The 12,091-nt window shown below is 41.8% G+C and overlaps 1 long non-coding RNA gene across 1 annotated transcript; it reads left to right on the top strand.

The window, feature by feature from the left end:
- The first annotated feature begins 107 nt into the window (after positions 1-107).
- LOC137164338 (uncharacterized) lies at positions 108-11,276 on the top strand. The gene is made up of 3 exons (XR_010923003.1): positions 108-247; positions 8,609-8,713; positions 9,856-11,276. It is a non-coding gene; the product is annotated as an uncharacterized lncRNA (long non-coding RNA).
- Positions 11,277-12,091: the final 815 nt, after the last annotated feature.

Genomic DNA, 12,091 nt, shown 5'->3' with positions numbered 1-12,091 from the left:
AGCGCTCGGCCCGGCCCGGCCCGGCCCTTCCCTTCCCTGCAAGCTGGTCGGTGTGCGCCGGAGCCCTGAGGCGAGTGGCGGCGGAGGCGGGCGCCGCTCACCCAGGCAGCGCGGGGAGGAGACTGGCCCTCCCTCGGCTGGCTGACCGGCGTCCCCGCCTTCCCGCTCCCGGGGCTCCGTCTCCGGCGCACACGGCCAGGCATGTTTCCTAGGCAGCCCTGGCGCCTGGTTCAAGGTGGGCGGGAAGGTTAGTGCGTTGTCGTAACCGGCTTTGGAGAATCGCGGGGGGGGGGGCGGGGAGGGTGTCGGTTGGAAACCCGGACACCCGCAGCTCGGGCCGCCGCCGCACGCGGAACCGGCTTCCCGGGGCGGAGCGGATCCTGGGGATTGGAGTTTCCCTCTCCGCCATTGAGTCGCCTCGCCGGGCAGGGAGAGTGGCCGAGCGCCTACAAGTCCCGAGGTGCAACGCGCCCAGGGCCCCGCCCCCTGGTTGCCGTGGAGCCGGGCTCTGCGGCGCGGCTTTGGCTTGTGGCTGCCTGACAGAAGCTGCGGCTGAGGGGAAACAAATGGGCTGCGGCGCAACCGCCCCGGGCAGAGGGAGCGTCCTGCGCCGGACACACCCTGCCTGCGCCATTGATCGCTCGCAGTCGCCTTCTCCCCCCCGTCCAGCTTTCCGGCGGGGCCGCCCTCTGTTGCCCCAGACACCGGGTCCGCCAGTCCCCACCCTCAGCCCGACCGTTCTCCAGCCCCCACCAGCACGTACACGTATATACACACCATGGGAACAGCCCCTGCTTACACCAGGCCGGGATTTCACCCTCCCCTCTCGCTCTCTCTAACTACATGTTCCCTGTCTGCCTTGCAGCCCTACCCCCGCTTCTGTTTAAAGACCTGCCTATTGATCTGTTTCCAATGGTTTGCCAACCTCAAGCCGTCAAACACCACAAGCCAAAAGCCCGAGATTGGCTGACAGATCATAAGCTTTAAAAAAAAAATGAAAACTTGGTGTCTTTTGATTTGCCCTCTGGGGTTTGGCCCTTTAGTGTTCGTGTTTTCTAGCTTTTCTCGGCAACAATTAGGGCTAGAAACCATTTTTTTAAATTAAAGCAAAGAATCTTGCAAATGTAAAGGAGTCCAGGAGCAGGGGCAATAGGTAAAATACCAGATATGAGACTCTCAGGACCCAGTGTGCTATGCTGTGCTGCCTCCTTTGAAGGAAGGAGTTAATAGCACAAAAGTACTTACCTTAATATGGGGTGGGAGCGCCCTAGATCCCAAAAGTGCCTGTCCAAGGTTTTGAATTTGATTCTTGGTATTACAAAGGTTGTTACCCTTTGAGCTTTTGGTGGTGGTTTTGGGCATTGTGCTTTAGCAGAATTTTAAAAGCCAATGCAGGGACCAGGTAATGGGTCAAATTTAGTTCAATGACCATGAGGAAACATACTTCACTACACCTACTGGGAAAACTACACCCTAGAGGGATTCACTTTCAGGGAAAACCAACTTTAAATTCTGACTAGCGAGCTAAATGATCCAACCAGTGATTTATCTCCAGAAGATGTTGCTTTGGCTGGCTCTAGGCAACTAGGCTGAGCAAGAGTTGGGTTGGTTTGTATTACTGCCTTCTGTTCCAGAATGACTTTTTGCCACCAGAAGCCTACAAGCTGGGTTACACCAGCTAACAACAGAAACCACTATTACTTGTTTTAGCTAAATATGGGATATTTTTATTAAGAGGGGAGTGGGAAACCACTTTGCAGATGAGGTGAGAGGGAGCCATATTTTCTCGAATATGAGGAACAGAAAATATAAAAACGTCAAGGGACCAAAAACGTACACAAGCTTTGGTTTATTATATCTGCAATCTTCTCATTCTTCACTGGCTTCCTGTGTATTATAGATGGTGCCTTCAATCTTTTTACATAACTCAATTGTCTTCCATGTGAAGTCTGCAAAATAAAAGTTAAATGTTTCATAAAAATTCACTCAACAATTATAGCCAAATCTGGTCCCTTCCTCCACATTTGTGGTGCAGTTCGGGCACAAGGTATATAAGATCTGTAGGGCTTACATGGTTTTCTGCACACCTGCATGTTGCGGAGGCCAACTCTGCAGGGGCTTTCTTGACATAGCCATAGAAGGGGGACTGCAGCTATGTATGTCTATGGGCCAACCACCTCTGCATTGCGGGCACAATCTGAGTAGAGGTGACACTATACCTGATACAGCAATAGTGGTTGTAAAGTGGCTTTGCTGGCACTCCAACATTGAGGGTAGGTGGGGCGAATGGGGAAATTATGGTTGGCTTCTTGGGATTGGTGCAGCAGCGGGGAGCATTTCCCCTCCCAAGTTTCTTTACTTAATACTAATAAAGCATCTTTCCAGCTTTTACCAGAGCCATACCATCCTCCCGATTTTCATAAACTATTTTTAAAAATGCATAAAAGACCAAGCTTAACTGATTCTTTCTTCACAGCCATCATTTGCACTGAATTCAGCGATCTTTTTCTGCAGTCACATGCCAAGTCTATATGCTTTGTCCAACATTATACAGCTATTGAAATTATTGCTTATTGTTATTACCACACACTCAGATTGTTACTATAAGATGTAGGCCTTTTTTCTAAATGAATAGCTAAAAATAGAAAATAACAAACATTTCTGCTTGCAGAACAAAATCTGTGGAAAAGCAAAACAAACAAACAAAAAGAAGGAAGAAGAAGAAAAAGAAGCCAGAGTTAAATGATTTTGAATTTTTGAAGCATAATGTTTCTGTAAGCCTTTGTAACTATGTGTATAAGGTGTTGGATACATATTGAAAGCCCTGATTGGCCAGGAAGCCAGTTACCAGAGAAACTGCCTCTCTCCTTATACCCCTCACTGCAGTTAAGATCTGTTGGGACGCTTATGCTGCTGGTTGCTAAGACTGAACTTTCTAGAACTGGCAACAGAGCTCACAGTGGAAGTCCTTTGTGTTTGGAATTCACTCTCTTCTGGTAATGTGCCAGAGAGTAGATTTGGCAGTCTTCAGGCCATCATGTAAGGCACACTTTCATGATGATCTCCCATCCTGACAATATTAGGGCTATATGTCTGCACAGATTTATACTATCCCTTTGGGGATCAATTCTATGTATAATTTTGTATGCTCTTAGGGCCAGATGTGTAAAATTATTTAGGTGCCTAAAGATACAGATAGGCACCTAGTGGGATTTTTCAAAAGCTTGAAAATCCCACCTGACACCTATTTACATTTTTAGGCACCTAAATATCTGTAAATTCCCTCATAACCTTTTCCCCATGGTTAGAACATTCACCCAGGAGGTGGGTGGTTCTGGTTCAAGTCTGCCCCTCTGATGTGGAGCGGACAGTTGTACTTGGGTCCCCCATCTCCCAGATGAATGTTCTGAGCATACCTACTATGCTTGGTTGGGCCCCAAAGGCAAGATAGGTGGGGGAGGTTGAATCAGGTGCCAAGCAGCTGGGTGGTATCAGGATTTAGGTGGCTGTGTCCATGCCCAGCTGCTGAGGTGTAGGTGCCTAGTGGACTTCAGTGGCAGAAATGTAGGCAATTAGGGACTTTAGGTGGCTACAGTATTAGCATCAGCTAAGCAGGAATTTTGTGGATGTTAGTGGTGTCAAAATGTTGGACTTAGGCACCTAAAGTGGCAGTTAGGAACCTAAGTCACCTTTGTGGATCCCACCCATAGAAGCTAAGGTAGTAGCTTAAAACATTTAAATACATATTTAACTTTTACCTTACAGAAGTATACGTTTTAAGATACTTCACACTCTTTTACATTTTAATATTATAAAACTTCTGTGTGGAAGTGTATTGTGCTGCTTATGAACTAGGTAACTTACATTGGTAATTGTAAGAAAGAGCATGAGGGCATGAGTCCCTGTTCAGTAAAGTTGGTTCCTGAAAGATTTATAGGACCAAGAATCCCAAAGACATATATATGACAAACCAAGCATAGGATTAATAAACTGATATACTCTCATTGAATTTCAAAGAGTTTAGCTAAATTGTAATTAGGAAACTCTATTTGCACATTGGATGATGATTGGTTTTAGAAAACTGAATCTTATATAACTACAGTATTTCTTCCCCACTGAATATGGTGAGAATATTTTTCAGTTCTTTAAACTATATATATGATATTTAACTCTTTATTTAAATGTCATAGAGCTATTTTTATATCTTATATAAATGTGAAAGAGTAAATATAATCAGATTTTTTTCTGAAACAAAAACATCGTGAAGTAGCAGCATCAGCATATACCCCCATAACCCTAATTCTCCATTCTCTAATGTAGATAAGATTGTCATTTAGTAAAATATGGCACTAGTTCAACTGCACAGAGCACAAAAGGAATACTGATTTCTTCTGTTTCACAAATACGCTACAAAATACAGTCAGTAAAAGTCAGGATAAGAGTCAATACTACACTACATATCTTATATAACTGAATGTGCTCTAGTAGTATTTTAGCTGCTCTATATGTGGGTCAATAATTGTAAACATCAGTCTTCTCATGCTTTTACTTATAACACCAAAGAAAATTATATTAAAATACACCCAGGATTTATTTCTCCCCTCTATCTTCTCACCTGGAAGTGGAAGTGCAGCTGGAAGTGATTGTCTGTTGGTGGTTGAGTAGAGTTGGGCCACATGTGATAAGGGCATTGACAGCATAGAAAAGGAGCTTGGTCTGATAGCAGGCCTACTGACAGCAATTCCAGACCCCATGGCAGAACAGTCAGTGGCCCCCCCAGAAAGAGATGGCTCATGACTGAGAACCGAGTGGGTTTCCACTGGCAGTTTTTGCTGATTTATTATGTGCCATGTGGGTTCACGGGAGGCTGAAGATTTGGTATCTGCTACTCAACTTCCCGGGTCCCTTGGACTCCGCAGGGAGATTACTAATGAACTCAGGAAGTTGAGTAACAGATATCGCTTCCCCAGCTGCCCAGGAACCTGAATGGCACATAACATATAAGCTTGGCTCAGCAGAGGAGCGGAGAGCACAAGTGGCAGGGGCTTCAGGGGAAGGGGGTGTTTGGAGGAGAGGCAGATATGTATTTATCCTCCCGGGCCCTTTTAAATTGCTAGGCTCCTGGGATATTGCCCCCTTTGCTCCACCTCTTCCCCCGCCCATCAGATGACCTGTCTGATAGGATGCTGCCTGTGCTTACAGTCCTTTACATCTGTGAGCCACTTTTGGGGATAGCTGCATTTGTTGCTGTGGCAGCAAGGATAGCTTTCAAGGAGACACATGTTGCTTCATTCACACTTATGGAAGCACATCTGCAGTGGAAGATGAGGTTGAACTAGGTTTCTGCAGTTTTCTTCATCTCATTGTAGATTGAAGATTGTCTTCTCCTCTGCCCTAAGCCCCCAGAATGGGAAAAACTGCTGATGTGTATAGCAGTTAGGTAATATTCCTTTAAATAGTCTCTCTAGTGGCCCTCACTATTGGCTCTGTTTCAGAAACCGTTAGAGGGCTCATGAATTATACACACTCTGGCTGGATTATGGTGGCTTCTGAAACATAGAAGGTAGTGAGGGCCACTAACCTGCTCACAAACTATTTGAAGGATAAAGGGCTACTACCCAATTCCTATTCACTCCATACTCCCCCAACGTTAGTGTAAAATGATATTTAAAAAAAAATTACAAGGGCATTACTAAAGTTAAATATACAACAACAGCCATGATATTAGAGTAGGTGTTACTCCATGGTGTTCAGTAGTAAAATGCACTGGAGCTAAAGCTCTTTTCCTACTATAATTTTAACTTAATCACACTGCCTGTTGATATAATGGCTTCAATAATTCTAAAATGCTTTTCTTGGCTAGTTTCCCTGTATGACTGTTCTATTTAGAAAGTGCTGGCTATATTGGCTCATTGTCCCAAGAGTTATTATTTTACATAAATTCCATTTACTGGCTTAATCATCCAAAAGCTGAAAATCTTGAATATGCATTTTTCCTATTTCCTTTATCACAGTTTTTGTATCATCATCAGACTTTGATCTCACATCTGGTTTATTCAGTCCTTTAATTAGCCTTTGAGCTATGATCCTTCGAGGCTCTGTGCACTCTCAGCTTTCACTGAAGTTAATGGAGGGTACTCTCTAGAGGTATTCAGAACTTTGCAGGTCTGGGGCAATATTGATCTAATTTTTAATTTAGTTCTGCTTATACTTTGTAGATCTTCCTGTCTGCTTCTTGCACAGGTAATGTAAAGGTAGTCTAAAGACATTTGAAAAATAGATAAGAAATCTAAGATTTACAGTATGTCATTCCCAATAATAATAATTATACTTGGGGCATTTCAGAAAATCTCATCATCAAGCTTTCCCCTCTCCTATTTTTCTGTAGGTCTCTGAACAGTTGTTTTCCTTAGACCACTGACTTTCCCTGTATTATTTTTTTTTACCATTGGAGTCTGATCCAAAGCCCACTGAAGTCAATGGGTGTTTTTCAATTGACTTCATTGGGCTTTGGATCAGGATCATCGTGAGACTAGTACTGGCGATATTATAACACCTGCTGGAGACATTATAACAACCACTGAAGAAAGCAGGAATCAAAGGCCTCTGGAGATAAAGAAGAGCTATAGTTTTCCCAATATTTTGTGATTCTCTAATATCTCCAATATTTTTAATTAATCTAATTATTTTATTGTATGTAAAATAATTGTACTGGTTTATATAACGATTTATATATAAAATTATGCATTAAAGAAAGAACTTCAGGCAACGGTGCAATTCTGGCCATGGAACAAACTGTGTATGTGTGAGATAAATCATTCCTGCACTATGTAGTCTTACCTTAGTTTTATGCAGCTGGTGGCATAATCAGTATTTGTGTAATTACATTTAGAGTCCTGATCAATAAAAATTGTTCATCCATTTTCTGGAATTGCTTTGGTGGTCTGTAAATAACATAATTAAAGAATCATCTGAGCTAACTACCTTTGTTATCCTTGTATTCTGACAACCAAAAAAATGTATAGATTTCTGTCTGTAAACTCAGTATATTTCTTAACCAATTTGCCATCAGTCCTGCTTTATTTGGCATATCACTTTGGAAAGTATTTTAAATTTTCACTTGTTTTTCAGTTTAACCCTCTCTCTATTATTTCAATAAATAATAACATACCTATATTTGAAAATATCATCCATATTTACAATTCAGTAGTCCTATTGCATATGATCCTATTATCAGTTTGGAAGATTTACTTTCCTCTGCCTTAGCTATCCTTCATCTTCTCAGTATCATCCAATGAACTGATTTCCTTGTGACTTCAGAAGTTTTTTAAAAAAACCTCTTCTTTCATGACATTACTCATGTAAACAACTGTCAAGCCAAGTACTGGAACTTTCCATATTCACATCCAATCTGTTTGCCCCCAGATAGTTGAGATATCTAGTCCATCTACTTATTTCTTAATCTTTCTATATTTGTATTTCTAGTGTGCCCACTACAGTGGCATCTGTGTGTCAAGAAATTTATGTACAGCAAAATGCTATCTGAAGAAGCCATGTCTCTTTGAGTTGCCACTCAGGTACTCTAAGATCCCACTTGTCAGTTAATTACATCTGTCAGCAAGTACTAACATACCAGAAGCTATTTTACATTTTTTCTCAGTTATTCCATCTTGTACATAAGAATAGCCATACTGGGTCAGCTCAATGGTCCATCTAGCCCAGTATCCTGTCTTCCAACAGTGGCCATTGCTGGAGGCTTCAGAGGGAATGAACAGAACAGGGCAATTACTGTGTGATCCACCCCTTGTTGTCCAGTTCCATCTTCTGACAGTCAGAGGCTTAGAGACACCCAGAGCATGGGTTTTTTGACCCTGACCATCTTGGCTAATAGCCAATGATGAACCTATCCTCCATGAAATTATCTTATTCTTTTTTGAGCCCTGTTATAGTTTTGGACTTCACAACGTCCACAACTATCATAGGTCTGTGTCAAGCAAACCTATAATAGACACATATTCAGTTCTTTCAGCTACTTTAAATTATTAGCCTTCAGCCCTCATAATAATATTCATAACCTTTGCCCCTCTAATCACAGTTTATTAAGTGGTCCTTTTAAACAATAACTATCATACTATTAGCTCTTCTATTACCAATATTTCTTCATATGTTCATAAATAACTACTGTATTAGTAATATAAGCCGTATCAAAAACTGTACAGTTAAAAGTAGCCTTTCACAGAACCAAAAAGTGAAAAGCAAAAAGTGAAACTACAGAGACTCAGAAATTATAAAATGCTGTTATTAGAACAGTGCTGCATGATAAATTTAAAAACCTTGCACTCTTGAAATGCAAGGAAACAAACAAGCTACTGGTAAGGAAAGGTTAGCGATATCACTTCTAAATAAACGGGAACACAGACAGCATTGGGTGGAGGGAGTCTTGTGATTTCTGACTAAAACAGACTAATGTGAAATTAAAGGCAAAAACAATTTTCTGCCATTTTAAAGGAATAGTAGAAACACACTTACGTACATTTCAAAACCATACAGAATTGTATTGCTGCTAATAAATATACAGCTAACTAACATTTCCTTTTGTTTCCCCAAGCATCTCAGGGAGCAACGACATGTCCAATGATGACTCTCTGCTAGGTAATCTGCTGAAGAAGACTGGCAAAGAAGAGCTCTGACAGTAACTCCACATTACCCTCAAGTGAGAGGCAGTAGCTATCAATGTTTTGGTTTTCAATGAGCTTGGCCGTTATGACATTGTTTAGCGTGGCTGGATGCCGTGCTTTTCTGTTTCCTTGAGTAACTGAAATTTTTGCATGTAGAACTCAAGAAACCAAATAATTTCACTAAATTTTCTGCAAATGTGCTTCTATTTTCCACATCGCCTTCCTTACTCTTCTTCCCCCATAGTATTAACCAGCAGCCTCTAGTGGCCTTGGAGTTTATAGCAGTTCAACCCAAGCACCAGAACTGTTCACTGGAGACTTGTGTTCCGCCCTTCCCCACTTATTTAGAATCAATGTTCTGCTGGCTCGGTGTTTTGTTTATATTGGCCCCTGGTGCAGCTCCCTTGAGGAAGTTGTGTCTTTCCTCTCAGGGCTCCTTAACTTCACACCATCGCTATACCTCATCATCCTCATGAGTTTTCTATGACCTTGTCTGCACTACACAGTTTTGTCGACAAAAGTCAGCTTTCGTCAACAAAACAGTGGAGGTGTACACACTGAAATGCTCCTCCCACCGATATAACTCCCCTGCTATGCTGACAAAATAAAACCACCTCAACGAGCGGCATAGAGCTTTGTGCAACATAGTTAGAGCGACGCAACGTCAGTGTAGACACCAGGCTTGGTCCCAGGCATTCTCCATAGATCTCTAGGAAACTTTCCTGTAGGTATTCTGCAATCCTCTGCCAAAGGTTCCTTGGGTGAGCAGCCTTGTTTCTCTCCCACATTGTAGGAAACTTTGCCATGGCACATGGCAGTTATGTGTGCAGGGACCACATAGGCAAGCGACACACGGAGCCACTCCAAAGCCACATGCATGCAGGAGATGCACTCCTGCATCCTGGGTTACCCTTAGGAGTGAAATACCAGGTTCAATTGCTCTAGCCTGTGGAAAAGTAACCCCCTTCGCAAACCACCCTTTGTCCCTTCTTTCCCATTCCCCCTTGCCCATCCCCGCCTCCACTCCCCCCACAAATTCACCATATTCGGGACTCGTGCTGATCTATGTGCTAGCCAAGGGAAAGTGAGAAATAGGTGTGTGTAACTTTTGTGATTTGTGGTTGTGAGTCCACTCACAATACTGTCTCTGTTCATTGTTTTACTTTGCCTTCTGCAGATGTGTCCTTAAGAGCACCTCCGTCAACTAAGGCACAGACCCAGGAGGAATAAGAAGGATATGTTTTATGACGTGCTGCAGTCAATAGATGCAGCACATAGCAAAACAAGAACATGGAGGGAGACAATCGATGAGAGACTCAGTCTGGATAACCAGGAAAAGACACATTGGCAGGAATGGATGATAAAGCTCCTGGAGGGCCAGACAGAGAAGTTGAAGACCCTCATTAACCTTCACTCCAAGAATATCCGTGCCAGACTGCCCTTCTAACCACGACTGAACTCCAGTCCATGCCTTCCCCCAACTCCCTCTCTGTTTGGGCGTCAATGCCCCACAGCACCTCCCAAACTACACCCATGAGAATTAATGGTCCACGTCTCGGGAAACGTTCCCGCCTTCGATTCACAAGTATTATGGAGAGTGCAGCAGGCTGCCATGACCATGAGACTATTTTCCTCATTGAGGGCTATATGGCCAAAAAAGACAATGACAGCACCCTTTTAATCAGCCAAAGGCACCTTCAATGGTCAGTCGGCCCCTGCTGAACTTGTTGTTGAAGTGCTCCTTGCTGATGTCCAGTTCCCGGTTTAAGGCTTCATGAGCCACAGGAGCAAGGTGTAGGCAGGGTCTCCACTGGGGCTTATGTCATCTTAACTACGTCTCTTATGGCTGTGAATTCTTCACACGGCTGAGAAAGGTAGCTTAGGCAATCTAAGTTTTAGGTGTAGACCAGGACTCAGTGTGTAATGGGGTCTGCTGGTGTACTGCATATGTCTAGGCTAGCAAGTAGTGGTGAGGTAAATGTGTTCACTTCTGTTGATTAGTCATGTCTCAGGCACGATTATAATCGTAGCACCTGCTTGGAGTTTCTGAGTGCTTTGGAAAATCCTAAAAGGAATATACCTGTCCTTAACTACACCTTTGCTCCAACCCTTTTTCCCCCTGCTCCTATCTAGGAGAATACAGCCAGATGTTACCACTTTTTAAAATATTACGCAGGTCCAAGATATATTTGGGGCTAGAGTGTGGCACTTTGGCGTAAAAGGAAAAGGTTTGGTTATGCATTATCTGAGAAGACAATCTTGTATTAAATATAAGTGTACAAAACATGACAACTGTAGAATTACTTTTGATTTAACTGTCACTGAGTCTCATAACTTTTGACTGACATACAGCTTGTCTGGCAAATTGGTAAGGACTCATAGTTCCATTTTTCAAGGTTCAAAAGTCACCTTCCCAGAATAGTGAATTACCAGTTTGTGAGAAGATACTGATCTATTAGTTCTTGATAGGATGATAAAACTTATGTTAAATGCATTTATTTAAATTTAAATTTAAACAGTATCATAACTTGTTTTTCTTTTTGTAATTGCTAATTTATCTTTACTTCTATTTTGATCAGTAAATATATATATTTATGAGATTTCTCATATCTATATTTTACCCAATATTCAACAAATTCATGAAAAGCATGGTATCTTTAGCTGGTTAACTAAAATGATTAACCAGTGTGTCTTTTATGTTGTATGTATACTAGTGGTCTCAACTCTATTTTTATTTTTTCTTTATAGTGCTCTCACTTTTTTAATTTATTGTATATCTTTATCTCTTGAATTTCCTCCAGTGATGGCAAATATCTGAAACTTGTTAGAAAGCATGGCCCTGATCTTGCAAAGACTTATACATATGCCTAAATTTCTGCAGAGTCCTACTGAAGTTATTAGGACTACACACAGTGCATAAAGTTAAGAATGTGGATAAGTATTAGCAAGATCAATGCCTATATTATTTCTCTTCCTTTCACTTCACCTTGTCTTTTCCTTTCTTTCATTCTGTATAAATAGATAGTGGAAGATTCTATTTACATCACACTTATTCTCTTCTGCTGTTACTCCAAGGTGCTTATCCTACAGCTCCGGTAATTAGTTTTCCTTCACTACCATGACTTCTGTTGCGTCTACTCTAAAACCAGTCATGTATCTTCAATAAATTTGTCTATTCATTGATTCTAATCAAGAGATGGAATAGATATAGGTTGATCTTCTCAAGAAGATATCTCTCTCCCTTCCCCCCCGCCCAGGACAATCAGAACATTTTTGCATATTCTTTGTATCTACACCCACCACGCTTCTTAAAAGTGAAAGTGGTTGAAAATAATTATTTATCTAAAATACTTTTAATAATTATCTGATCCTACAGTTTGTGTTTTCATAGTGAAGACTGGAGAGGAAAAAAA

This window comes from Emydura macquarii, unplaced genomic scaffold (assembly GCF_026122565.2).
Source record: "Emydura macquarii macquarii isolate MOO-44397 ecotype Brisbane River unplaced genomic scaffold, CSIRO-AGI_Emac_v2 contig_2676, whole genome shotgun sequence".
In the NCBI taxonomy this organism is placed as follows: domain Eukaryota; kingdom Metazoa; phylum Chordata; order Testudines; family Chelidae; genus Emydura; species Emydura macquarii.
This window is presented reverse-complemented; position numbering and strand designations above follow the sequence as displayed.